Source organism: Harpia harpyja, chromosome 8, assembly GCF_026419915.1.
Source record: "Harpia harpyja isolate bHarHar1 chromosome 8, bHarHar1 primary haplotype, whole genome shotgun sequence".
Taxonomy (NCBI): Eukaryota; Metazoa; Chordata; class Aves; order Accipitriformes; family Accipitridae; genus Harpia; species Harpia harpyja.
Window position 1 is genome coordinate 41195660 of NC_068947.1, and position 26227 is coordinate 41221886.

Here is a 26227-nt window from a genome sequence, read left to right on the forward strand (position 1 = left end):
GGCCTTTTTGAAAGTAAAGTTTCTTAATGTTTTCTTACACTGTTGGGGGCATGAAAACATAGGGTTTCAATATAAATCTTGCAGGAAAGGACATGCCAAAAGGAGCATGTGATAAGGAGATAGGGACTTGGGTTTTTTCTCAGACCTCTGCCTTAGGCGTCATACGTTGATCAGGGGGAAGTTTCCTAAATTGTAGGAAGAGCTGCTGTGTCATCGCCTGTCGGGATTACCTGAGGCATCATGCCCAAATATCCTGTTCTTGCTTGATTAAACGCAGAATTAATTCAGAATTTCGGCTCACAAGCAACGTCAAAATTTCACTTCAGTTGGTAGGAGGACAAGCTTGAATTTTGTTTTAATTTAATTCCTGTTTAGTTTTAAACTGCTTCCCAAACATAAATTTGGTAAGGAGAGGAACGCAGAGAGTTTTGGTTAAAATAAGCCATTCAAGACCTGGCAGTTTCTGACTGAAATGGTCCGCGGCTCCTGTTAGTCACAGTGACAAGCCACGCAGTCGCTGGAAACCTGGCTGTCGGGAACCATCGGGCCCTGGAGGCACCCACAAGCCTTAATGTCCTACACCGACCTCCCCTGGGAGGCCCGGGGGCACCGATTCACCTCAGCCGGGGCCCCAGGCCTGCCCCGAGTGGAGCCCGGGGCCTCGGCCCTGCTGCTTTGGCTGGGCTCCCTGGGCACCACCTCGGGCCCCTGGAGGGCTGTGCCTAGCTGGGGGAAGGCCCTGCCGGGCTGAAGGCCGGTGGTGGGGCGGTCCCGCTCCTGCTGCGCTGCACCCTCGGGCCGCCTGGGCCGCAAGGCCTGGCCCAGGAGCTGCAAAACGTGTATGGAAAACATTTGCCTGCTTACAGCTTAGGGAGGAGGGTGTGTTAGAGGCGGCGGGGGCAGGCGAGAGTGGCCAGTGCTGGCCAAACTTGGAGGGAACCCCTGCTAAAAGGGGCTGCGTTCTTTTGGAGCAAAAGTTTACCCTGTGCCCTCAGCTGCTCAATAATCCTTAGCCTAAAAAAACCCAACAAGTAAGGAAAGAATTAAAAAGCTTAACAGTCTATGCTGTGAAATAATCTGTTTTCTGTCTTAATAAGACACAGCCAAAGGCCTCTCCTGTTGCAGACTGAGAATGCTGCCTATCCTGCTCTCCTTTCTTCTTTTCTCGGGGGGAGATTCTGCCGATTTCCATGATGGAGTTATTTAACAAAATCACTTTGATCATTGGAAACCGATGCTTAGTGTTATACTGTCTTATCTGTGCAGTTCCCACAGATTAGTGCAAACCTTCAGAATACACTCAGGAGCATTTGGGTGCTGTAAACATAGATGAAAATCAGCTACTGAAATGAGGTATCAATCTCCAGACTGTTGAGCGTTGGTAACAATGACTGGATTTCCCTTTCAAAGGATGTAGCCCTGAAAATTATAGATAAATATGCCAGATAAATACTGCTATTTTGTTTGTGTAGGGAGGGAGTCAGGAACAAAGTTCTTTTTTGATGAAATTTCTGTTACATTTCAAGGAGGTCCATATTCTATTTGTTGCACTTAAGCCTGTGTTTAGTGTGTACAGCTGATGTTGATCTACAAGGAGACCTGCTTTGCAGAATGGATCTGAATGAAATGACTGACCTCTTAAATCTTTGATAGTATCTGCTGTGGGATCCTGTGGAGTTGTATGCGAGTTCATGTGTTTGATAAACAAGTGACCCCCATTTGTCATTGGGAGAGACTGCCTTCCACTCATAATTTCCTAACTAATTTTAGCAGACATCATGTGTTTTGGAATAAACATTCACTGCAAAGCCCAGCTGGGTGTACAAACTTGCAGGCCAGCAGCAGTAGATGATGACTCAATTCAATGTCTCTTTGGTGACCCAGGGCATCCGTCATGCTGGGCTCTGTCACAGGTGGGAAAGGGGGCGTTCATTGTAAGGAGCTCTGTCCTTCTGCCCTTCCCTAACTGCAGTTAGCTCCGCTAGCACAGAAGGACTTTGCCCAACACTACATTCTCCAGGAATACTGTTGTTTTCTTCCCCTGCTTTTTGAGTGGCTTCTGTTATTTTTCTGGCCTTGCAGTTGAACCAAACCCACTCACACAATACTATCATTGATTACAACCTTCCTTTTGAAAGAAGGCTGTCTGAGAACTTGTTTTCAGGCTGAATTTCATGTCTATTAGACATAGACTTATTGAGAGTCAGATCTTCCACACTGAGGAGAATTCAAAGCCCAATTCTTAACTTCAACTTAATCCTTAACATCATTTTCCTTCATCGTCATTGTCTCCTTCTGTGATGTCTCCCCCTTCTTCCTACAACACCCTTCATTACTCTCCAAGATCAGAACTGTCTTAAGGGAAAACTGCAGTCATTTTTCTTTGATTTTTTTAGACTAACTAGTAATAAAAGCACATGCTGTGTGCTGGGTACTTTCAGGCTTGATTAGATTTCAAACATGAGATTTTTTTAGAATAGCAGCTGGAGGAAACAATAGAAGCTGCAGAGGTAAAGGAACGAATTGTTCCGATAAGATACTTAAAAGTAGAATGAGAGTGCCTATGAATGTAAATGCAAACAAAGCCCTGCAGCCTTCTTCTACAATGTCTACGTCAAGTTGGGTTTTTTGAGATTGCATCTTTCAACTATTCTCAGTCTCTATTTATAGACAAATCAATCAAAACCGTTCTTGTCAAGTGTGGAGCTTACCTCTCTACATAGTGGGGTACTTTTATTTTAGGACTTCATGGTTCTTAGTATTCACAGAGATGGTTTGCTTTCCCCCAGCATCTTTCTAGATGAGAAGGTGAAAGTGTAAAAATATCAGTGGATAGGACTTCAGCTGTGAAGGACCCCGAACTGACTTGGATGCTGGGCTTAAATCCAGTCTTTCATTACATGACGTGAGTTGTCTTGGTAGCGCGATGGTTCCATTGAGATTGCATCCTTGGTTGTAACTGGCACATTCAGATATCACTTATGTACTCAGCTTTTTGTGCTAGAAATGGAATAGAATATTTTGGAAGTACTTCAGTGCTAACCTCCTCATCTTATTGAAATTGGAATTTTTCCATGACTGAAACAAACATCAGGAATATGAAGAGCAAAGTCATCAATTGGCAGTGTTTATGCAATCCTATAACTTCGCTTGCCATGTACGTATGTTCCTCTGTTATGATGATGCATCCTCATGGTACCAGATGATATGCCTGTGTCTTGGTCTGATGATGGGGGTTCTTGGGAAACAGGTCAGCAGGAAGCAATTTGCCAGAATTGTTCATACAGCCACAGCCTAATTACTGTTCACACTTGAAGGACTGCAGAAAAGACTTGTGATCTCAGTGAGCTGCTTTGCAGGCTGGATCCAGAGCATGGATCCAGGAGCATGCATCCTGTAGTACAAATGGGAAGCTTTTTCAAAAAGGCCATGTAGGAAATTGTAGTGACTGATTGTGTGGAGTGTTTCTGATAAAGCAAAACGGAGTGATGCTTTTAGTTGGCATTGCTGATAATCTGAAACCTGGGTTCAGACTGCAGTAAATAAGCATTTAAATAGTGAGCACTGAGTAAAGATAGTTAGGACATCACTGTGTTTAGTCCACTTACAGTAAGCCTTTCTCAATCACATTTCAGTGAGAGGCTCAGCACTACTAGCAATATGCTTTAATACTATGTCTTTCTGGCAAGTTGTTTTTTTAATACTCTAATTTTGTAATTATGACAACTGAAATTATTCATCCAATTTAATTTCCTTTCTTTTAAGACACTGGAGATTTATTGTTTGTTCACCCTCATTCTTGTCTAATTTAAAAGTTACAGATAACTGAATATTTCTGTGTTTATGGTCTCTAATAGCCGAGCGATGTCAGTTCTCACATTCTGTAAAATTTTAATAAAGAAGTTTAGGACAAAGTTTGTTATTAAGTGTGGGATGGATCCCGCTATTACTATCAATATTATGCTACTTTTGCCAAAAGCGTCAAAGTCAACAGCCCCGAAAAGAACACAGGGAAATGACTAACAGTCAGCATGGAGTTGTTGAGAATAAATTATGTCAAACCAATCTAATTTCCTTCTCAAATCCTCCCCAGGGTAACAGGCCCTGTGGTTAGAGAAGAGATGGTAGGTGCCACATACCCTGACTTTATTAAGGCTTTTTACACTGTCCTTTACGACAGTCTTGTAAGCAGGCTCGCGAAACATAATGTGGAAGAAATTAATAAGGAGGGTGCAAGGCTGTTTTGAAAATTGTATTTAGAGCGCTATCAGTGATCAGTTGTCAAAATGAAAGAAAGAACGGACCGGGATTCTGCAGGGACCTGTCCAGGCTCTAATACAGCTCAACATATTTATTAATGACCTGGATGATGGAATAGCATGTATGGTTATTAGATTTGAAGCTGGGATGGACTGCAAGAATGTCAGAAGGTAAGGAATTGAAAATGATCTCTACAAAATGGAGAAGGTGGCTATAACAAATAAGATGCTATTCAAGAGGGAGGAGTTTCTTTGTAGACAAAGGAATGACCAACTGCACAGCATGATCTGGGGGGGTGTCACAAGCTGAAAGGCAATGAACGGTGTTATGTAGATGTGGAAAAGATGAACGTCTCCACTGGTGTGTACTGAGACCTGCATGTTCTCAGTTCAACACTAGTAAGGTCCTGAAGTGCAGCAAGATTTCAGTTAGACATTAGGAAAAACACTTTTGCCATGTAGATGTTGTGCACTAAAACAGATGGCATGCACAAGTTATGGCAGGCAGTCAGAGGTTTGGTAAGTAGGAAGCAGAAGGGGCCTGAGTGTTGGCGGTGCTGCCGACAGGGTTGGCATGGTCTTAATGAGGATCCTATCAGAAGTGACTTGCTTAAAGCTGTTTTCTGTTGTGCTTTCCTGTCCATTTCTTGCATCTCTAAGGAAAGCCCACAAAAATCAATGAGCTGGCTCAGGAGCAAGGTTCATCATGCAGTCCATTAATCACAAGCTGGAAGAAACCTACGCCACAATTGCCCCAACTGTATGTTCTACTACAGCCTGCTGGTCGTGGTGCTTCCTGAGACTGGAGTAAAAATGATCATCCAAAGCTATGTAGGAAATGCCATATGCAGGCAGTTCATACATTTCATGATGACTGTAGAACAGTCACAAAAAATGACAGAAGAAATCCCCTAAAATTAATTCAGCAATGTTTCAAATGCTTGTTGTTAATGCAGCGAGAACACAATTGGAGATTCAAACACAAAAAAAAATGAATTCATGACAAATTAGGAACAAGTTCTGTAGTAGGTAGGTAGGTATCTGATGGAACAGGGATTTTCTCTCCCTAATTATAATTTAATATTGCTATTACTAGAACATCTAATATCTTTAAATGATATACAGGGCTAATATATTAACCTTTGAGATTTCTTTGCTTATTAAAAGTCCACTCTGTTTTACAGTAACTTTTTTATTGCACTATTAGAACAATGCAAACCACACGTATTTTCTATAAAAATGTAATTGCAGTTATCCTAAGGGAAAAAAAAAACAGCAAAAACCACACACATAAAACTAAAAGTTTATGCTCTCTGATTTCAACTGTTTACTTTCAAGTTGCCTTTGGTTGTAGAGCTATGTAAGCTAGTGTTGTGGTGATGGTGGGAGACAATATAGCACCCCACCACTTTACCTCAAATGATAAGACAAAAGAAACATCCTTTTCTTTCTCAAACTCAGAATGTGTTCCAGTCTTACTGTGAACCACCACATTGGTTTGGTTGTGTTCACCCTTGAGTTGGTGGCTGGTAGTGGATTGGTTTTTAACTCTTTCCTAGAACACAGATAACTCTCTATGGATGTAGGCATGGCAGAATCAAGGGTGTTTTCATGAAGTGATAACTACCAAAAGCAGAAAGAAAAACAAGCAATGCACTTGACAAAAGGAAGGCGTAGTATAGCAGAATCATATGATCTTCATTAAAGGTGAGAATAGTGAGCAGAGTATCTTTAGCCCCATAGTAGAGTGTTTTAATAGTTGTAGAAAGGGAGAAAAGAATGGCGACATTGGGGGTTTTTTTGTTTCTTTTGGCAATGGGTAGATTACTTTAGGATTTTAAGATTACTGTGTTCATTTAAGATCAAAATAAGAGAATTTTTCAGTATGTTCTTAAGACAGCTCTGAGAAGAGTCTAAAGAAAAGCATGAGGGAAGCAAACTTGGAGAAACTTCATGGATGTATTTACTTATCAAGAAAGTTAAGCATATAAATTGATCAAGATTTATAATTATTATAAACAGTAGTAAAAGCTGTTTTATATAACATACTAAGGCTTAGCAAAACATGAAACTCTTTAAAAATGTATAAGTAGTTGCCTCACTTTCTAATACATTGCAGGCATGGGTTTAAGAACAGCAGGTGAAACATTGTGACTGATACAATAACCAACAAACTGCAAATATCATAGAAAAGCAAAGCATTTTTTCATCACTTAAAGTCTCCTAGCCCTTCCTTTTGGCTGTGTGGATAAGCAGCATGCCATAATCTTTTCTGGACAGGGGTAGGTGAAGCCCTGTTGTGAACGTGCTACCAGTTAGGCATTGGCAGCCTTCTGAATGTTCTAAGGAATGCAGCCTCTTGTGCTGGTGTTCAGCACAGGTCCTTTGGCTCCATTCTGGGAGAGGGGGTGGGGGGCGGTGACAAGTTTTGCCAAAGCACTGGGAACATCATTAGTGCCAGAGCATTGACAGGGAGCTGGAGACAGTGGTCCCAGGTAAATCTACACCATCAATATAACTCTGTTGCCTTTTGGGGGTTCAGTAAAATTAGCAAAAGAGAGAATTTCCTGCAGTTCCTGGTGGCTGAAGTTCTGCTTTAAATATATATAAAAGAAATACCAGCTTAAAGAATTGAAACTGTTTTCCTCAAAGAGTATGTCTTTACCTTTAATCCCATCTCTTATTAAATAGATTTTTATAATAAATGGTGAATACCTTGGAAAAAAAGTGTTTTATTTTCAATGCCATCTGATGGGTCTGTGTCTGGCATGTAATGCAGTTAATTTTATATGTGACTAACGGATAACAGTCATTCCCCTGAATAACCGTGACCCAGATATGTGGAAGACTCTCATGTCTTAATTGCTTGACCCTGAAATTAGCACAAGCAGATGGGCCTGAACAGATAGTGAGTCTGATGTGAGGTAGAAGAAGAGGCCACTAATGCAGTCAGTAGAATGTAGTGTGTGAGAAACTATTTTCTTGATTGGAATCACTTATGTCTCTTTCCAGCCCATTTCACTTCCTTTCAGTATCTTGTGGTTGGCTGCTGTGAAGGGGTAGTGGGTTAGTTGTTTAACACCTGTAACCTGGTAAGCTCAGCTGATAAGGCTTAAAGATAAATTACTGTCTAGTATCAAGAACCTAGAAAAAGATGTCACCTAATTGTAAACTGAAATATAAACTTTCTGATTGACTTTCTGCATAGTTATGGATTAACTGTTAAATGTCTATATCCCTGAGCACTTGGGAGAGAAGATAGTATTTACTTTTAATTTTGGAGTTCAAGTAAATTTTAAGTTCTCCCTGTTTCAAAGATGCCTTCTGTAGAGGTTGCATTACCTTCAGCCAACCTAGGCAAAATGAACAAATTCCAGCATTATGTGCAAAGTAATTCAGCACCATATGTTATTTGCAGTTCATTTGCCATATGAAGAAGAAGGAGTTGATTCGGGATTTTGTGGGGCAAGAGTTCTGTAATACTTGTGGCTTTGTAGAGACTGTTACTTGATGCTGAATGGTGGTTTGACTGCTTCACATTTGCACCTTTTCCTGACAGTTCCTCCAGGAGGTGCGTCACACAGGATAAAAAGCAGACTGTTGTTGGCAAAGATAGTCTGACCTCATTACTGGGGCAGACAGGTGTATTCTTTAATCACAGCCTTAAAGCCTCAGGAAACCCTGGACTTTTTCCAAGATCAGTTGGGATTAGCCTAACCCTTTGATGTTACTTTAGACGTCCCATGGAGACACCAGTTGAAGAGAGTGAGTGAATGCTGACTGGCTATGGTCCTGGGTTTCTTAGGCGAGACATCTGTGAGAACGATTTGTGTGGGAGAAATTAGACCAAGAAAGAAAACTGTTTCATGCTAATTGCAATTTCCAATTGCAAACCTGGAGGTGAGCTGCCTCTGACAGGCTCTTAAACTAATTAACCAAACAGTCCAGTACCCCATGCTGTGTAATGTTACACAACTATGCATAAACAACTCTGCTTAAGATTTATCCCGACCCCAAACTTCGAACAGGCTCTGCTGAAGTTAAACAGGCTGTTTGAAGTGTCACGATGATCTGCAGTCCTCCTGTCTGATGCGCTACATGCTTGACTCTAATTAACAGTAATCAAATAAGGAAAAACCTAATCAGTATTCAACAGCTATTACCCTCAGCTTAGCAGAGAGAAAACATAATTTCAGAAAAGAAATAAACACGTGGTATTGTGTGGAACTACAATAAATCCTTTTAAGTGGCTATGTGAAAAAGTTTTATTATTGTAACATGCCATTAAACTGTGATCTAAGGCCTTAGGGGATAAAAAGAGGGGGCTGTGGAAGAAAGAAATACCATATTAACCAGATTCAGTGTTTGCCTCTATTGAATCTTGTTGTTGGAGTATAGCTGTGATGGCATTTTTAATTTCTCTTCACTTTGGACATATAAAGTGTCAATTGTTCTGTACCCTTAACGAACACAGGGAAAATCTTATTTTTTGAACTGTATTTTATAAAAAAGTATCCTCTTCTTTCTTAAAATGCCACTATACATAGCTCATTTTTGTCCGTAAGTACTCATGATTTTGTGAATGGAGAGTTAGGAGGAGGAGTGGCACAGATTTCAGTACCCACCACATTGTGATTTGATCCATATTTGATCCACTTCTCATCTTCATGGGATCTTAAGGAACCTTTTAAAACTTTGTGGAATGGTAGAAATGTGGTCTATCAGATCACATTCATCACGGGATATGAATTCTGGGCCATGAGTCCCTGTATCTTTATGCTACACTGCTGCTTGGTGAATGAAGAGTGCCCAGAAAAGGGAAAGATACTCAGGAGACGTCTATGGTCACCTCTGTTATCTGGAAGCTTCCTATGGTCTGAAAGATAAAGATGATTTTAGGAAATAATTTCCTTCTTTGAATGACCAGAACTGGTGAATTTCTTGACCTACCTGTGCATCTAAAGGAGATGGCATTTGACTGTCAGTTGTTCATCCCTTGCACGCAGTTCTGTACAATTTTTCTGTATCTGAACAGCTGTTTTGCACAAAGTCTTTTGAACCCACTGTTAAAAAGTCATTGTATGTGCTTAGCTTCAAGTTCTCTTTCCCCTTTCCTTGTGTTCCCAAGGACACAAATGGATGCTCTGTGACTAAAGGCCTTTATTTCCTCTTAAGTACCATGGGTTTGTGCATAACTGTAAGCAATCTCTCTCCTGACTGTGCAATTTCCCTTGGTGATGTTTAAAGGAACATTTTTTAATTCTATTTTTAAACTGTTAGAAATAGCTCTCTAGAGCTTCTACTGCTGAATACTAATAACTTTTTATATTAGCATAAAAGGATAGTTTTATCAAAGATCACAGTTTTAGGGGAAAATGGTAGTATTTGCATCTCAAGAGGCAAGGGGAAGCTGTTCATAGGTTTATGGAGGTCTTTGTCCTTTCCTTCAACTTCCATAATTTTGTTAATGCTAAATTAAATCAAATGTGCTAAAGGAGTTGTGGCGAGTGTTTGCTGATATGCATGCTAGCCTTATCAGAGGGTGTTACAGAATGCTGGTTTTTTTCTCAGATGCATATAAGTTTAACACCTGCTCATCCCAAAACTTAGATTACTTTCTCCTAGGGCTGTTTATAACTAAAGCTGTTGCTGGTGACTTTGGTATTTTTACACTAGCCCATATGGCTGCAAGAAATTGCAGAGAGATGTACATAATGGAACAGAGGGCAAATAATTGTCTGGAAAACCCAGACTGTTGTTCAATATGTCTGGAAATAGTGTAGCAGCAGGCAGAGTTCAATTAAATCATCTTGGTTTTGTGTAGGAAAAGGATTTGCGACCACTGACTTGCCCCTCAAAATCAGCTTTCTTGTTTACCTCAAGCATATAGCTCATTGAATATAACCGAAGCTGTTTTCTGGTAGACCAATATGTATCCTTCATCAATAAAAGCTAAGTAGTCTTGTCATCCAGGGACACTGAAAGCCGTGCCTGCTGTGACCTTATTCTGCATCATGTTGCACAAGTGCTGTGAGTCTCCAGCTAAACCCCAGAAGGACTGAGTAGGGAGAAAATGCATCTCCTGTCATTCAATCCAGCCGTTGTTTTCAGGAAATGCTAACACGTCAGATCACACTGCAAAAGGCCTATGCTTTTTCCATTACTATTTGAAGGTTTCTTTTAGAAACATGTTTTGTACAGTGAGCTACAGAAGTCGGAGGAATGAATTCAAGCTGCTGATATGCTTGGAATATTTGAAGAAGTATGTTTATTTCACAGGTACATTTACAGGCTGGGTGTTACCAAACACTGGTTATTTCCAGGAATCTATAGGACCCAAACACATTCACTGTCGTTCCTCCTCATTCACACCACTCCATATTTTAAGGTTCTGGAGATAAGTGAAAGTTAGACTACATACACAGCAATACTTTTGGCTTTTTTCATTTCTCCTCCTGTAACCCAGGTGCCCGATGTCAAGGCATTCTTGTTTCCAGTCCACAAGATTTCACTGTGATCTAAAATGGATCTGATCTGTGGTGTGTTTACAAGGAGTTAAGAGGCTCTTGTGCTTGCCATCTGCCCATCACTGGTGGAGTTACTGCCTAGGAGCAGAACAGGTGATTAGAGTGTCCCCTCATCTGCTGAGCTCATACCCTGATTGAAATAAATAGTATTTGAAGTTAACAGCACCCAGCTATGAAATATGTTGGCGCAGCAGCGGATACACTGCAGGTACTGCTGCGTTAGCCAGTAGTGCTATGTTGGGGTGGGCATGGGGCAAGCAGCTGGATACAGCGACTTCTGGTACCACCACTGACAAGCTGTCAAAAATCATGAGCTAACACACTGTGCTTCTGATCTGTGAATCCTTTGACTAGAACAAAAAGTGTTCAGTTTCTAGTACATCTCTTTACAAATTTTTATGAAGCAGCATGAGCTTCTAGGCTGGAGAGAGCTCAGGAGTGAGAAATACTGCATTATATGTTTTTTTTCTATCTGTTTTTATCTTTTTTCCCCATTATGCTAGAGTAATACAGTTCATTAGTGAAGAACTACCCAATTAATGTTTGCGCAGACCTTCCATAGTTGAAAAGTTGAAATTGGTATGTAAATAGCATATATTACTGTTGTATCAATTCATGAATAAAATCTGTAATTTTAGTCAAATTGTAGTTTTAATTTTTATGAATGGAGTTTTAAGTACCTTGTTCTGGAAAGCACTTAAACAACATTACATCAGCAGATGCTATGGTGCAATATTACTCCTCTGATAATATTTTAATGAATTAAAGCAAAGCCAAGACTTGTTTCTTCTCCTAACACCTTAGCTTCCCTTACTTTTTTTGTAAGTATTCAATTACATGGTTTCTCATATTCATAGATCAATATGAGAAAAGGCCTATCACCAACACCTTTTAACATTAAAAATGAACAACTTTAAGCATAGTCCTTAAAAGTACCCGTTCTATCCTTTCTCTGATTTCCTTTATTTTCTTTATAGCCTAGTACTTTTGGTACGCTACAAAACATTTAATTGTTCTTTGAGAACTGGGAAAACATGGAAATGTTTCTTTCCCTGATGGAAAAAGAATGCATTTTTTGTTTTTCACTCTTAAATTTATGTCTCTGCTGCTTTGGTCACTAATAATTGTACATCCATTGTTCTTTATTGCTGTATGCTATGGTCAGTGATAACATTAATTGCTTCCCTTATTGATATTTTAACATGACTCCATAAATCATTCAAGTTGTAATAAATTCAATGGCTGCCACTATAATTTAATTTTCTTACAGATCTGTACTGTATAAATTCTCCATTCTTAGCTAAATCCTGATTATGCTAGCCTCACTTTATACTGCTGCAATTTTGGGATCATAGTCTCCCTAGTCTTTATCGTCCGGTAATGCAGAAAGAGAAAGAGGCATCTTCAGAGGGTAAGTCAACCTTTCTGAAGTTTAGAACAATCTTCTGGCAATACCTCTCTTGGTTGTATAAGAAGCCTGAAACATCTGCATCTGAGAACCTTAGGCGTTTAAAGCTGGGCCAGTCCAGGCACCTGTGCCCCTTCTTCCCTCCGCTTTCGTGGGACTGCTTCCTGCGGTACCTCGTAATCCTGGTTTTGCTGCAGTCAGCGGGCACTGATTCTTCGTGGGTGTTTTATACACCTCTAAGTCACTGACTTTTCATTAATGTGGGTTGATCAGAGACTTTATCCTAGTAGCTGCAGTATTTTGGAGCAGACTTCCATATTTTAAGTCTGGTAAAGACCAGGCTAAAATAAATCTTCTGTGCAGCTTGCTGCTTCCCCAAACGATTCCACACTGGTGTTGTCTTTCTGGGAGAGGGATGGTGAACGGTCCCTGCCAATTGCTACAGAAAACAACATGTTCCAGTGTGATAGGGTTGTTGTGCATGTAGAAAGCCTAAACTTTGACCATTTTTTTTTCTTCTGCATTTTTTTTTTAATTTATTCTGGAGATACTACTTCTGAGAATAAGGATGTTGTTTCAGTTTGTTTTCTGCTAAGACTTGCCACAAGAGTAACAATGCTGTGTATGATGGACTGTCTCCTGTTCCACAGAGGATGAGTACACTTACTCATGTGTTTCATATGGGCCATTGAAGTGTTCTAAAATGAGACTGAAATATTGAATTAAAAAGATCCAGCTGCAAGAGGTATGAACCAGTTCTTTTGCATTCGTCTTAAACATACTCCAGACTTCCAGTTTGGAAGTTAGATTTGGTTTTGATAAAATAACTTGAGACTTCTCTTAATAACACTTTTGTTTGATCTGATGTAAACATGTTGTAGTTGGATAAATTCTATAAATGCTAGTAAGGCCATGTTTTGATTACAAAAAACCTAAATTCCTTGGTTATTTTACTGATTTTATTTCTCATTCAAGATCCTTTACCTTGAACGTCAGTAACATCTGATCTCTTAAGAACTTGACAGGGAAGTTTTCAGTGAAGCATAAATTCCTACCTTCAACATCATAAGGGAGATTATTTTTGTTAGCAGCACTCTTTAGCACTGCTGAAAGATGTCAAAATGTCTGTACTTCAGAATGAAGGTCTCTATTTTATCAGCTTATCAGATAGTGTACATGTAATAGTGCTTTCAGATTTTTGAAATGTCACTGTATTTTATTGTGAATTACCATGGGCATTGACAGACTTGATCTCCAGGGTTAGATACTGAGGTACTAGGTGGGAGAATGAGTGTCTTAATGAGATGATGTAATCTTAAAATGAGAGTAATTCCAGGGTAAATTGAGAAGACTCCAAGTAATTCAGTTTGAACAAAAACTCTTCTGAACTGTGATTATTTTAACACTGAGCTAAATATTTTGTCCACTTATTTTAAGTCAGCTCTGTGACAGTGTGCCTGCATATATTACTTTTTCATGGATGTTGCAGAACGAAGAGCATCAAGCATGTAGACACATAGGTACATTTGAGTCATCTAACAACCCTCAAATGATTTTGTAGTTGTGTATATTGTGTCTGATTTCCAACCTGAGTTATGGAATAAGGTACCCAAAATACCATATGAATGTCCTCAGCTGTCATGTTTCCAGAACCACAACAACAGGACTGAACACTGGGATGAAGAAGTGGACGAGCCACTCTATGATGTGCTTCCCTTGTACTGTTTTACTAACTTGTCTGCTGACTATTGAAATTACAGCTTTTACCAGAGATCTATTTTTTGGGAGGAAATATTTGTTGTTAAACAGCCCTTTTATGTATAGTTCAGCTCTTCTTTCAAAAAATTCCTTAAAAAAAAAAAAATATATATGCAATATACATTTTAGTTCCATGTTAAAGATTTTAGTATTACAACAGGAAAGCACAGGTTTAAAAGGGATGTTTGGATAATATCCAAGGTCTCGATCAGTAACCTGGATGTTATGAGATTCAGACAGTACTGGTTTAATAAAATTAGCACTCTTCTGATTAATTTAGAAAACCTAATTGTTTTCTGGCTTGTGGCTTATCGTGTCCCAAAGATCCTGCTTCTGAGAAGACAACTGTTAAGGGAAGCAACATAAAATGAAGATGTAATTTGATGATTTTTTTCACCAGAGTAGCCTGCCTTTAAAAAAATTATAACAGGGACAGTGCTATGAGCTGACAAAGATTTTTATCTTCTCTTAAACCAAGTACTAAGGATCAAGAGGAGAAAAAAAAAAGGCGGGGGGGGGGGCGAATTCTTACAGTGGAACAGGGATTAAAAATAGAAATGTAATTTTCTCCATAGAAGATGAACCCCTACAGAAGAGGGTTGATGGCATTCTTGCATTCAAGCCTGTGGAGAATGGGTGTTTAGTAGCATCTCGTACACTTGTAGTTGACTGCAGCTAATGGCCCTCTGGGTTATAAGTTTCCTAAAACACTGAATCCCAAAATTCTTCAAATAAAATATACTGTATGTCAATAGCAGTTTAAGCTAACTCTTGATAGCTGTTCCAAATGTAAAACCCAGGATTATTTGTGACACAGTAGTCATAGGTGCACCTCTAAAAGACGAAGTTTACACACCACAGAGCGTGAGCACTGTTTCTATTTCAGCTGACCTACAGGTCAGAGAGCAGAGGTGAAATGGCCACTTTTTGTGCTAGAAAGGCCTGCAGTACACTGGGAAAAGGGGGTCCTGTCAGGGAATATATCTTCCTGAGCTTTTTGCTGGCAATGGAAATTTGAGAGAGGAGGACTCCAGCTGTAAATTGGCCATATGTTAAGTCTTACATAGGCAACTGAGGGTAATATTTAGGTATGTGACAAAGCTCTTAGACTTGCAAATAGTTCCAAGACTTCAGTGGCTTCTGTGGAGCATGTGAACCAATTTCAGAATCACTCATTTCTGGACCAAAGGGTTGTTCTGCAAAAATGGTGCTGATAAAGTGGGTACAGCTAAGTTGACCTAACACTTACAGCAATAGAATCATGTTTCCTTTCCTCACAGCTCTGCTAAACTCTGGTCTGATTGAAACTTTACATTTTCTGCTTAAGTTTATTGAGTTTAATGTGGTATCGTTGAGCTCAAGTTGTTTTCTGCGACAAGGCTTTCTTCCTTCTCTATTTCTATGAGGTGTTTATCAAAACTTGAAGCAGTTAATTCTCTTCAGGCAATAAGATATTTAAGTGGTAGCAGTGCTTACCAGTTGATTTGCTAAGCACAGCAAGACAAAATACTACTGGAAGCAACCATAGTCCTTAAGATGGTCTTTTCATCTGGACTTAGGGAATAGGAGTACACATCATGTTTGTGTTTACCTAGTTTTGCATCTCTCCTTGGCTGTTAACAACCTCTTCCTTGACACTTGTAATAGCTGATTTTCCAGCCTTTGGGATTTTTGCTTAGAGGTAGATCACTGCTTGAGAGCCAGGAGGCTGAATTTGGTTAGATACAATTGACTTAAATGGGCAGGCAATTCACTTGACTTCTTTTTATGGCTTTGCAGCTGCTCTGGGTTCACCCTCCCCAGGCTGTGCAACAGGTGGCCGTGTATAGCCGAGCTTTTTGGGAGGTCTGTGTCATTCTGTCCCTGCTGTCATGCTGCATGTACTAAGAGCCCAGGAGCATCCTGCAGGCCTACCAAGCCTGGGGTTTGCTCTCAGGGAGTATCTACATATCATTATCTGAACTTTTTATAAACAAGAGACTCTGAAACAACTTCTCACAACTGCCTAAGGTTGTTCGGGGGGTTTTTTTTGTTTCCTGGGTGGGGGAAGAATAATCATGGGATGACAGGCCTGGGATGTCTGCAGACCAGCATATCTTTTCCCACTTTGTAAAGTATATGGCTGGTTTCCTGATGTGTTCTCAACATTAAATTCTCTTCTACCTAAGCTGCAGTGCCACTGTGCCGCCAGACTGCCTGTTGTACAGCCTGCTTCTGACTGCTACTTATAAGTTGTCTTATGCATTATGCATATTTTTGTTTGTTTAAGTCCTTTAGCAACTTTAATTATTTGGTTTTTTAAGAAAAAAGAAAAAAGAAATTTCCCTAGCACCTGCTACACTGTATCTTTGTTTCTCTGTCAGCCTCAGGTCCTGGAACCTAACTCCCCATGTTAATTGGAGCCTTTCTGATTGACTTTCTGTTTTTTTTTTTTCTCTGCCTTATAAAACATAAGATTTATTACAGGAGACTGTGACACACAGAAATAGCTGGAAAAAGTTTAAGTGCTGGTTTTGGAACCAAATCTAAAACCTCACGTGGAATGCTGACAGTCAGCAGGATTTCCCAGATTTGCAAACTATAGGATTACCAGAAGCAGGGTGGGGGGGAAGAATCTCATGTCTGTATGAAAGCAATTGCAGAGACATTTCAGACTGTACAAACAGTTTTCAGAGTTACTTTAAAGGAATCAGGAGTACATAAAATGGGTAGACTTTTCAAGGAAAAGATATGCCCCAGATGATTGGTGCTGCATTGCTATTAGTTGTTCTAATGCCATTTGAGGAATCACTTCACTCCTTGAATATTTTGATGGTTAACTACTGTACAACAGCTGTCAAATACATCTTGGTGAAAAAGCACACGTTCTCCAAGATTATCAGATCCCCTCTTGCTTTTTGTACAGGAAGTGCATTAATTTTTAAGTGATGGTTTAGGCTTTCACTAACTGTGGCAGTTATAAAGATGCCACATACATTTACCAAGATGCCACTTCCCATACTTGCTCCTCAGCTCTGTTAAACTCATGCTAGGATTACACAGTGTGTAATGCAACTAATACGATTGCAAAAGGGGCATAATTTTTCATCAGCTTTTGTATCAGTTCTTCCCAAGTCAAATTATATGCTGAAATGCAGATCTTGTAGTCCTGCATCCCTGTGAACATAATGACATGACTTACAAATGCTAACATGCAGAAATTATTTATGCAATAGTAAGTATTTATGTAATGGCCTGATTTTAATGAAGTAGGATAGAATTCTAACATTTTAAAAATAAATGAGTAACAGACTGAAAAATATCAAGGATACTTGATGTGAGTAGTATTTGCATACCGAGGTACTACATCTTTGATAAATCCTTCTGCTTATTTCAAAAATCTTGATAGTAAATTTCAGTATTTTCTGCAACTGATACATAAGAGTATTCATTCTATCTACATGTTTATTACCATAGCAAAAAGGTGATCTTCCATGCTGGACATGCTGTGTCTAGTTTCCAGTGGAAGATGTGTTGTACTCACGATGATCTAAGGACAATGACATAGGTGGGCTGTGAAGATAGAGCTGATCTCTTCTAAATATATGACAAGCGCGAACTATTTTGGAAACGACATACAAGCTGTCAGGTGTATAAGCCACTTGTCACATCAGAAAAGGTAGTAGCAAACTTCAAAACTAAATACATGTTGGGAACAATCTTTATGACTTCAACTAGGTAGGAGTGAGATTGATTGAAAGAGAGTAGTATCTTATAGCCGTACAGTACAAAGTTGTTGGGAAAGGAGATAAAGTGGTTATCTATATGGGAAGGACAGAGCTATGAGTTTAAATGCTCCGTAGAGTTATGATTTATCACTCAGGAATGAAAGATCAGAAAATGGAGTGATTGTTTTGTATTCCCTCACTGGCAAGTAGACATTTTTCTCTGTATGACTTTATTTTGGTTTGAAATTGTTGTTCAGATTAATCTGTGTAGATATTGGAAGGGCACCTGGGACAGTGGATAAAATGTTATGTTCCCAGAAATGCAGAGGTAAGATGTTGATGTTTCTGTTGTAGGGAGATTTTACTGTGTCAGTAGCGGAGATATGACAAGTTTTACACTTGCTCAGGCTTGCTCTAGGTTCATTTAACGTATTTGGCATTCTTTCAGGGTAGACTCCATCTCCTTATGTAGTAGGTATAGGGAGGCATCTGAAGACTAGAATGGTTGGTTCTAGGAGGACTTATTTCAAGAAAGCATACGTTGCAGTTAGTTGGTGATTTTTTCTGTATAGATACTAGCTCTGAATGACATGGAGCAAACACCGAGGTAGAATTAGAGGCTTTAACTGAAGTTCTCGCACCGTGTTTGGGTGCTTCTTTCAAAATCTGTCTTAATTCCTTAAATGAGTGCCCTGCGGTGTAAACATCCTCTTGGTTGCAGAGGCGGTATATTCTTCTCAGAGAAGAAATGAAGTCTGAGGGCTTAGTTATGTAAAAGAGCTTTTTGGGGGGATGTTTCAGATGGTTACTGTTTTTTACAGGAGTAGATATGCTTACCATTGGAGGAGTTTATTATTTTAGTGTATATTGTTGTTTCTAAGCAACCATTTTTGTGGCTGATCATGCTTCATGAGAGATTGATGATGATAAGGGAGTATTCTCAATTTGTTCAATCAGAAGATGAGTTTCCAAATTTGTGGGAGGAATCAGTGTTAGAATCCAGGTTTCTTGTGAAGGTAATCAGAATGTCGTCTGAGTGCCTTAGGCTTACTACCATAAAGGTGCAAAACTTGTTCTCCAAAGCAGGCGATGAAAAGGTTGCTATATTTTGGGACTTTTTGGGTGCTCATTGCTGTGTCTTGCCATATCCAGTTCCATTTTCTTCCTAGCATGTACCAGAGGAAAGAGGGTTTGGAACGGTCCTCTCTAGGGGATAGGATGCAGTAATTCTGTGACCAATGAATTTACTTTCTTTTTAAGAACATGTCTGTTTACCAGTTTGCATTCAGATTGTGACTGACAGTAATGATGGATGACAGTTAGAGATTAGCAAATATTATGAGCTGTTATTAGTTTCTCTTACTTTGTTAATCTTTGTGCTGGTGGCAGAACTTTCTGACAAAAGAGTGGGTACTTAACATGATCATAGCTTTTAGCATAATAGCTCAAAAGCGTGTATCAGCTTGTTCGTGTGCAGCTGAAAAAGCTCACATAATGTGTAGCTCAAAAACATCTCAAAACCATGTTTGAAAATCTCCAAATTATTTCTTTTCCCCCACCTGTCTTAAAATTTATTTTATATATCCATTAAAGGTAGTCATACAATGAAGAATAGTTACTGGAACAAGCAGACAATCAGAACACAACATTTAGTTCCATTCATCTTTGGTTACAAGCTGCAAGAGAAATAAATGCAAATAGGGAAGAGAATGTATGTAGGCAGAGATAAAGCCAAGTGTAATCACACTTAACGCTAAAAAAGCTCTGTTTGACTTATTCACAAAATGCCACCTGTGAAAAACAGTCTCTGCTTGGGTTTCTGGCTCCTCTGACATTTGATTAAAGCTGGAATTAAGCAGCCCTCATTAGAACTTCAGGAGAATGAATTATACTTAATAAATGTATAGCATGTGTACCTGATATGAATGCCAGAACTGTACACCCTATTATTAACATCCAATTATGCTGATGAATAGCAACTTAAACTATAATTTCTTAGAGCTATAAATTTTTAGTTTTAATGTGCTGCCACTTGTATGTTTACTGTGGCTGAAAACCAAGGTAGTAATGTGACAACAGCAGCTTAGTACCAAATCTCTGATATACCACAAAGGCAGCAGTGACTCTCGGATTCAGTAAGAACAGGAGAAATGGTGGAAGGAGAGAGGCAACAGAAAAGTATCAAGGCAACTTGTTTTAGAGACTTTCTGTGGATTAAGTGCTCTGATTAAAGCTGTTTGTGGTGTGGCAAGCTCTCAGGATGGATAAATTCTGGCAAAACTATTGTACAGCTGGAAATACTTGGCAGTGAGATTTTGTGTGTGTGTGTGTTTGCCAGGGAGCATTGATTTAGATTTCATCTTTATGTTACATTTTTATGCAGGGTTTCAAATTAAAATCAGGAGGAAAATAAAATTATATTGACTTTGATTGACTCCTGTCATTTCCTGAGTGCTTATCTCTGTCTTGAACGATAGAACGTACTCTCACAAAATATCAAGTGCCTGTATCAAGGCATTTGCAACCCTTTCAGGTTTCTGTAGGATCATCACGTTTTTATCAGTGGCATCCCATACCTATTCAGCCAACTTTTTCAAGCCTGTTGACGAGAGGACAGGGCCTTTGAACTGAAGCTGTCATTGTGGACTTTCCTCTGCAGCTATGGGGAAAAAATCCAGGGTGCTTGAGTATAGCTCTAGTTCTGTGTCAGTGAGGAGGTGTCATAGTCTAAGGTAAAAGGCGGTCCCAGAGATGAAGAATTAGAGAGGTTGGCTGATTTTTTTATTTTTTAATTTTTTTTCATATTCCTTCCCTTTGTAAATGTGGGTGGTGAATATCTCTTGAAATTTAATTGGTTGAGAAGTGGATGGCACACTGCAGGAAAAAGTAGCTGGCTGCTCTCAGGATGAGGGGACTTACTGTTTGCATTTTTTTAGAATGCATTACCAGTAGCTTGAGCAAATGGGACTCTTAGGCTGACAGATCTTCTGTTAGAAATTAAATCTGGACTATAGAGAACATGATGATGAACAGCATCCCTGTTTCATGAATTTCATTTTAAGTCCTGAGCTTTTTTTTTTTAATTGAATGAAAAATATTTCCTGGTCTTGTGAATAAATGTGTGCTGGCTGAAACTATGTGTTTCAGCTAAACTACTCAGTAACAAATGTTGCCCTGTCCTATGTGTGGTGCTTATTGGAAGCTTACAGGATGTGTATTGACTGGAATGTAATTTAGCTGCATATCCCATTCTCCTACATAGTCATAACCAGGACTTCACTGGTAGAAAATCTGAGGGCAGATTGGAGGGAAAGGTGTTGTCCCTTGATACTCTGTAAATCAATGCTACCGCTTGCTTTAATAGAGGGATCACAATTAAACCTAGTAACCCATCGGCTCATGGATAAAAATAAACATCTGCAGAAAGATAGCATAATAAAATTAGTTTAATTTTTTTAAGACTCACTATAGAAAGGGAGTATTTCCCAAGGAGTTCAAACAGTTTTTATTGTTCTAGGGTTTCTTTTTTCATAACAAAAGGTAGATTATTTTAATAAACGTTACTAATATTAAGCACTAAAATGCTCTTATTTCCTTTAATAGTGTTCTGTAAACCATTCTGAACAATGCGGAGAAAATGAGACCGTTTTTGAGTTGCAAATGAATCCCTTTTGATAATTGTTCTGCTGTAGAGGTAGAATGTCTCACAGGATACTTTAGAATTGAGATCGTATGAGCTAATAATGTTCTTCTCGCTAAATTGGGAAGAACAGCCCTGCTGTCTTAACACTACTCCTTGCTTTCTGTCTAAAAATGTAATAAAGTCTACTTCGTGCTGCCCTTCTAGGCTTTTGTTTAATCTTAATGGGTTTCTCCTTTAGAGATTTATGCTCAAAAGGTATTATAATGTATCTTGGCTTTGTACTCTAAAGGAAACAGTTTCAGTACTTGCATGCAGCAATAGATTGAGGAGAAAGATAAGTTTTACTATTTTTTGAAGCAATAAATGTGAAGCACAGGACAACACTATAATCAGGCCTCAGGTTAAATCAGTAACTGTGATTCAAAGGACTCTGGATCCTATTTTATTTTATGAAATCCTGTTGGGTTTCAACAGTTGCCCAAGTTGACTTTTGACATAAGCACTGCCCGTGACTCACTGCCAGTTTTTATCATGAATTTGGGTATTGGGTATATTTGCACTTCGTCTCAGCTAAGTGCATCAGGGTCTCGGGTCCCATTTAAAAAAATTATTCAAGATCTAATGCATGCAGACACAGCTCAGAGACACCAAACCTGAAGCTATGAGTAAAAGAAAGCAAGCAGCTACACAGGAAATAAATAATTTCTTTTTCTTTTTTTATTTTCCTTAAGGGCAATTTTTGGAGACCACTTGCTGCTATTATGAAGGTTTTTAGTAAGTCCAAAGTAATTCTCAGTTTTAACTGCTCATTTCTTTCTGATTACAGATCACAATCACATACAATTGGAGTGCTTTAATATCTTGGATCAATCACTGTTGGCAACCCTCTTCAAAAAAATGTTAGAATAAAGCGTCGGATGGAGCTGTGTGGGATTAAATGACACAGTTGCTGAAACAATTGTAATTCTACAATTCCAAATAATTTGGCAGAATGGTCGTGTTCTATTGCATTTTGCCAGTGTAGGAATTAACTTTTTCATTACTCTCCTGCCATCAGAAGAAGCAGCCCCTCCTCTGCCCCCTTTAGTTATCTGCCGTAGGAGTTGTTGAGGACAGTGTGAGTCCTGGTGTGTGATACTCTAACAGGTCTTGCAGATATTTTGGACTTTCTCCACTGGAGAGAAATCCCACCAATGATAACTGTAGCTTTAAAGTGTGTGTTTGTCCATGGCATTTCAAAACTCAGTGGAAGCTCTTGACATTGTTATTCTTCTGAAGGTCACTGTCCTTACCCAACTGTCCATAATGACATGGTGATTTGGGATTTGAGGAAGGGATGAGAGGCATTGTTCTAGAATACCAGGATTTTTGTTTATTTACTGCTGCTCCTGGAGGTTGAAATGCTCCTCTTTACCCTCAAACCTCAAGTGTGGTACATGTGTCCTTCCTTGTAATTTTTAGTAACTTCCCCGAGTTTTTGCATTGCTTGTGCAAAAGAAATGCAAAGCTCATTGATATAACTAAGAGTTTGTTCTTCATACCTGCTTGCTTTCTCTTTCTCTGTGAACTTGCGTTTTCCCTCCTTAACTGGCACAATGGCTTTGGGTGCCCTTGGAGGTGGAACTATGTGCATTCTTTCAGATGTGCAACTAGAAAAAGCCACTTTTAATTTAGTACCCAATATAGTGGAGCAGGCAGGCACACCCCAGCTGATTTCAAATGAAGAATAAAGATGTAGGGAAGGGGAGATAAAAAGGAGATACTGTTGCAGGACAACCAAGGAACAAAGAAGTGATGGAGACCTGTCTATTAAAAGATTTAAAGTGAGGAAGAGAGAATTGCAGAAAGGTGCTCTTGGGTTTCAAAGCTCTTGCATAATTAAGACCTTTCTGGAGAACTACCACCTTCTTGCAGTTTGATAACGTTTTGTGAAATCTGTATTTGAAAATACTTCCCCAGGAGTCTAGCAAGACATTGAGCATGATCTTCACTAGTCAGAAATTCTTCCTCATTTCCTTCCCAGGGGTGAGGTCTTAGAGTTACATGGCAGTTTTAGATTTTTATTTTGTGGCCTTATAATTTATCTGAAACTAAGACCTTTGTCATAAATTAAAAGACAATAAGCTCTCTACAAAAGACTAGCAAAGGATATAATTATATTCCCATCATTGTACAAGGGAGGCATTTATGAATACTTTGTGGTTTAAGTGAGCTGCTCTGCTTGCCCCTTTTAAGAGTAGTTACTTTCTAGTATAGCTTTAAGTGTTTTTTTTTAACAGCAGACTTCTATTTCTGTAATTGTCTGTGCCTGTGAACAGTTGTAACTAATGTCACATTCTTAGGCTGAAAGGTCTATGACCTTCTGTCCTATCAAATCAATAAAATATTTACAGTTATCAGCATGATTCTCCAATTAGCTTTGAATTAAACAAGGCATTGCTCTTCACTTTCCAGCATCTGAGGCAGCACTGAGGTCTGTTTCTGTTCTTAAAAATCCATCTGCTGTCCTTCGAGACTGCTCATTCTATCTCAGACTCTTCTCTGGCAGCCAATGTTTTCAGTGTGCCATTAAGCTACCACTTTACCCTGGCTAGATGTTCTGGATCCATTGACTTCCTTTGCTCAATATTTATTACAGTTAACAGAATTAAATAGAAGCTGAAAGCCCTTGGCTAAAGCTTGTCCACTATTTTTTCTTCTAGTTTTCTTGCACCTCCACCTAACTCTATTTGAAATACAGCTAACCTTTTCTTATAACATTAAGTTATAGGAACATGTTTTCACTGGTAGAAGTGCATTATATCTAAACATCTTCTCTGATACCTGAACATTAGTATGGTCCTGAACTGCCAGCAATGGGTCCTGACTTTATAGAAAAATAGTTGTCCTGATTTCACACTGTACTACTTGGACTGAGTACAGGTTCTTCAGTTGCAGTGCATTACAACACACAGACACAAAGCCGTGCATGTCAGGCTTGCTAGCTGTCATAGCGTAGGCAGCAGCAAATTACTCAGTGGTTAAAAGATTGGTGGGAAGGAGCAGTAATGGAAGTCAAACATTTTTCATAATAAGTATTTCCTAGCAAAAAAAGCAAAGAAACCATGTATTTTTGTTCATAAGTGTCTTGACTTGAGTTCAAGAGAAACAACATGAGCAAAGTGTTGTGGCAACTTCTCTGTCACTGGCTGTTTTGATTCTCAAAGTGGCATAGCTATTTAGAGAAGAAATGTTAAGGAAAAGCAGTGCACACCCTAAGGCAAAGGGGCTGAGTTGTTTGGGTTTAGTTTTTATTTCTACTTGGGATAAATGCAGACATGTAAATGTCATCAGGGTATAGCGTAGGGCAGGACAACTTAATACTGGGTTCCAACGCAGTGCAAAACTGGTTGAAGTTGGCTGCCAAAATAGTTTCTTACAATAACGTGTCACCATAAAGCTTTTGATTTGTCTGTTCTGATGAGAAATATGACATGTAGCGGGTTTTTGTGTAAATGGGAATTTCACAGGGACTACTTTGTAATTTGCATCTGGATTCAACCTCTACTACTTAAGTAATGTAAAACACTGTAGTGGCTTTTGTGAAGAAGATCCTCAAGAGCTCACTTTTCTCAGTGCTTACTGAAAGAAGACTTTACATGCTGAAAAGCTTGTCAGCATTTCTGGTGTGGGTTTTCCTCTCTGTGTCAGTATATTGGCTTAGTTTAACAAAAGATATTGTCTGTCTCCATATATTTTTCCTCTTTCAACTCATATGTTTGACAATGTTAACTGCTCTACTCTGAAGAGAGAATTGTACTTCACCACTGGGTGGATCAAGTAATTGACTAAACAAGTCATGGACTAAACAAGTTTTCTGTTCAAACTACTGTATTTTTTAAAGGCTATTTCCTGTGACTAAAAAAAAAAAAAAAAAATCAGTATAAACTTACCTAGATGCCTGCATGTTTTTGTAAAAGTATTTCACGGGGGTTGTGTGTTAGTACTATTTGGTAAATCCCAAGTGCTGTAAATTCCAACTTTCTTGTTAGGTACAGCTATGATTAAAAGAAAATGCTGTGACATTTTATGCAGCTCTTCAAAATAGAAGAGAGAGAAATAAACTGAAGAGCCATGAGTTAAGGGAAACAGAGTGACTGAGCAGTAAGTGCATTGAATATGTTCCTGTGGCTGTTAAAGGGCTATAGTGGTTTGGGGTTTGGTGGTGTTTTTTTTTTTTAAATCCCTTTGCCTTGAAGTCAGTATCCACAGCAGATGCCAAATTACCTAATTTGAAATGGATGCGTGCTTCTCAGGGAAGACAGCTCCAGCAGCCACAGGTGTAGTTCATCTCTTATTTCCCAAATTTCATGAGCTGTAATAGTTGGGGTGTGGAAAGCAGTTCTCCAGCCTGCATTCAAACCGTAGTCTTTCTGCTGGGACTGACAACTGAGAAATGTTAGATGCTCTAAGAAGTGAGCTGAGGCCACCACTTCTTCCCATATGTCACTGAGCTGCTGTCAGAAGTTAATGACTTTTAGTCACTACTGATCTGAGCTTGTTTTATAATGAGCAAGTAGTGACAAGCTACCTATCTCATTAATCCCAGAGCTATGAAAAGCCTTTTTTAGTTGTCTTAGAATTATTTCATGTCTTCAGCAGAAGCATTTTACTGCTTCCAGAAGGCTGAAGGATGTTTGGTAAACAGACTCCTGTTCAGCGTGGGTTGGTTTCTTTTCGTGTTATACTATGCAACACAGCTACAAGTGAGGAAATATCTTTGGTCAGTGATTTAGATGAGTAATTACATGTCTTTTCAGTTCTTAGTTTTAGAAAGGAAGCTAAAATGATTTTCAATTAAAATTAAAAATAAAGGGGTGGTATACAGTAGTAGTTCCCAACCTTCAAGTGTGATCCTGGAAAGTAAATCCTTGAGGAGGTCCAGC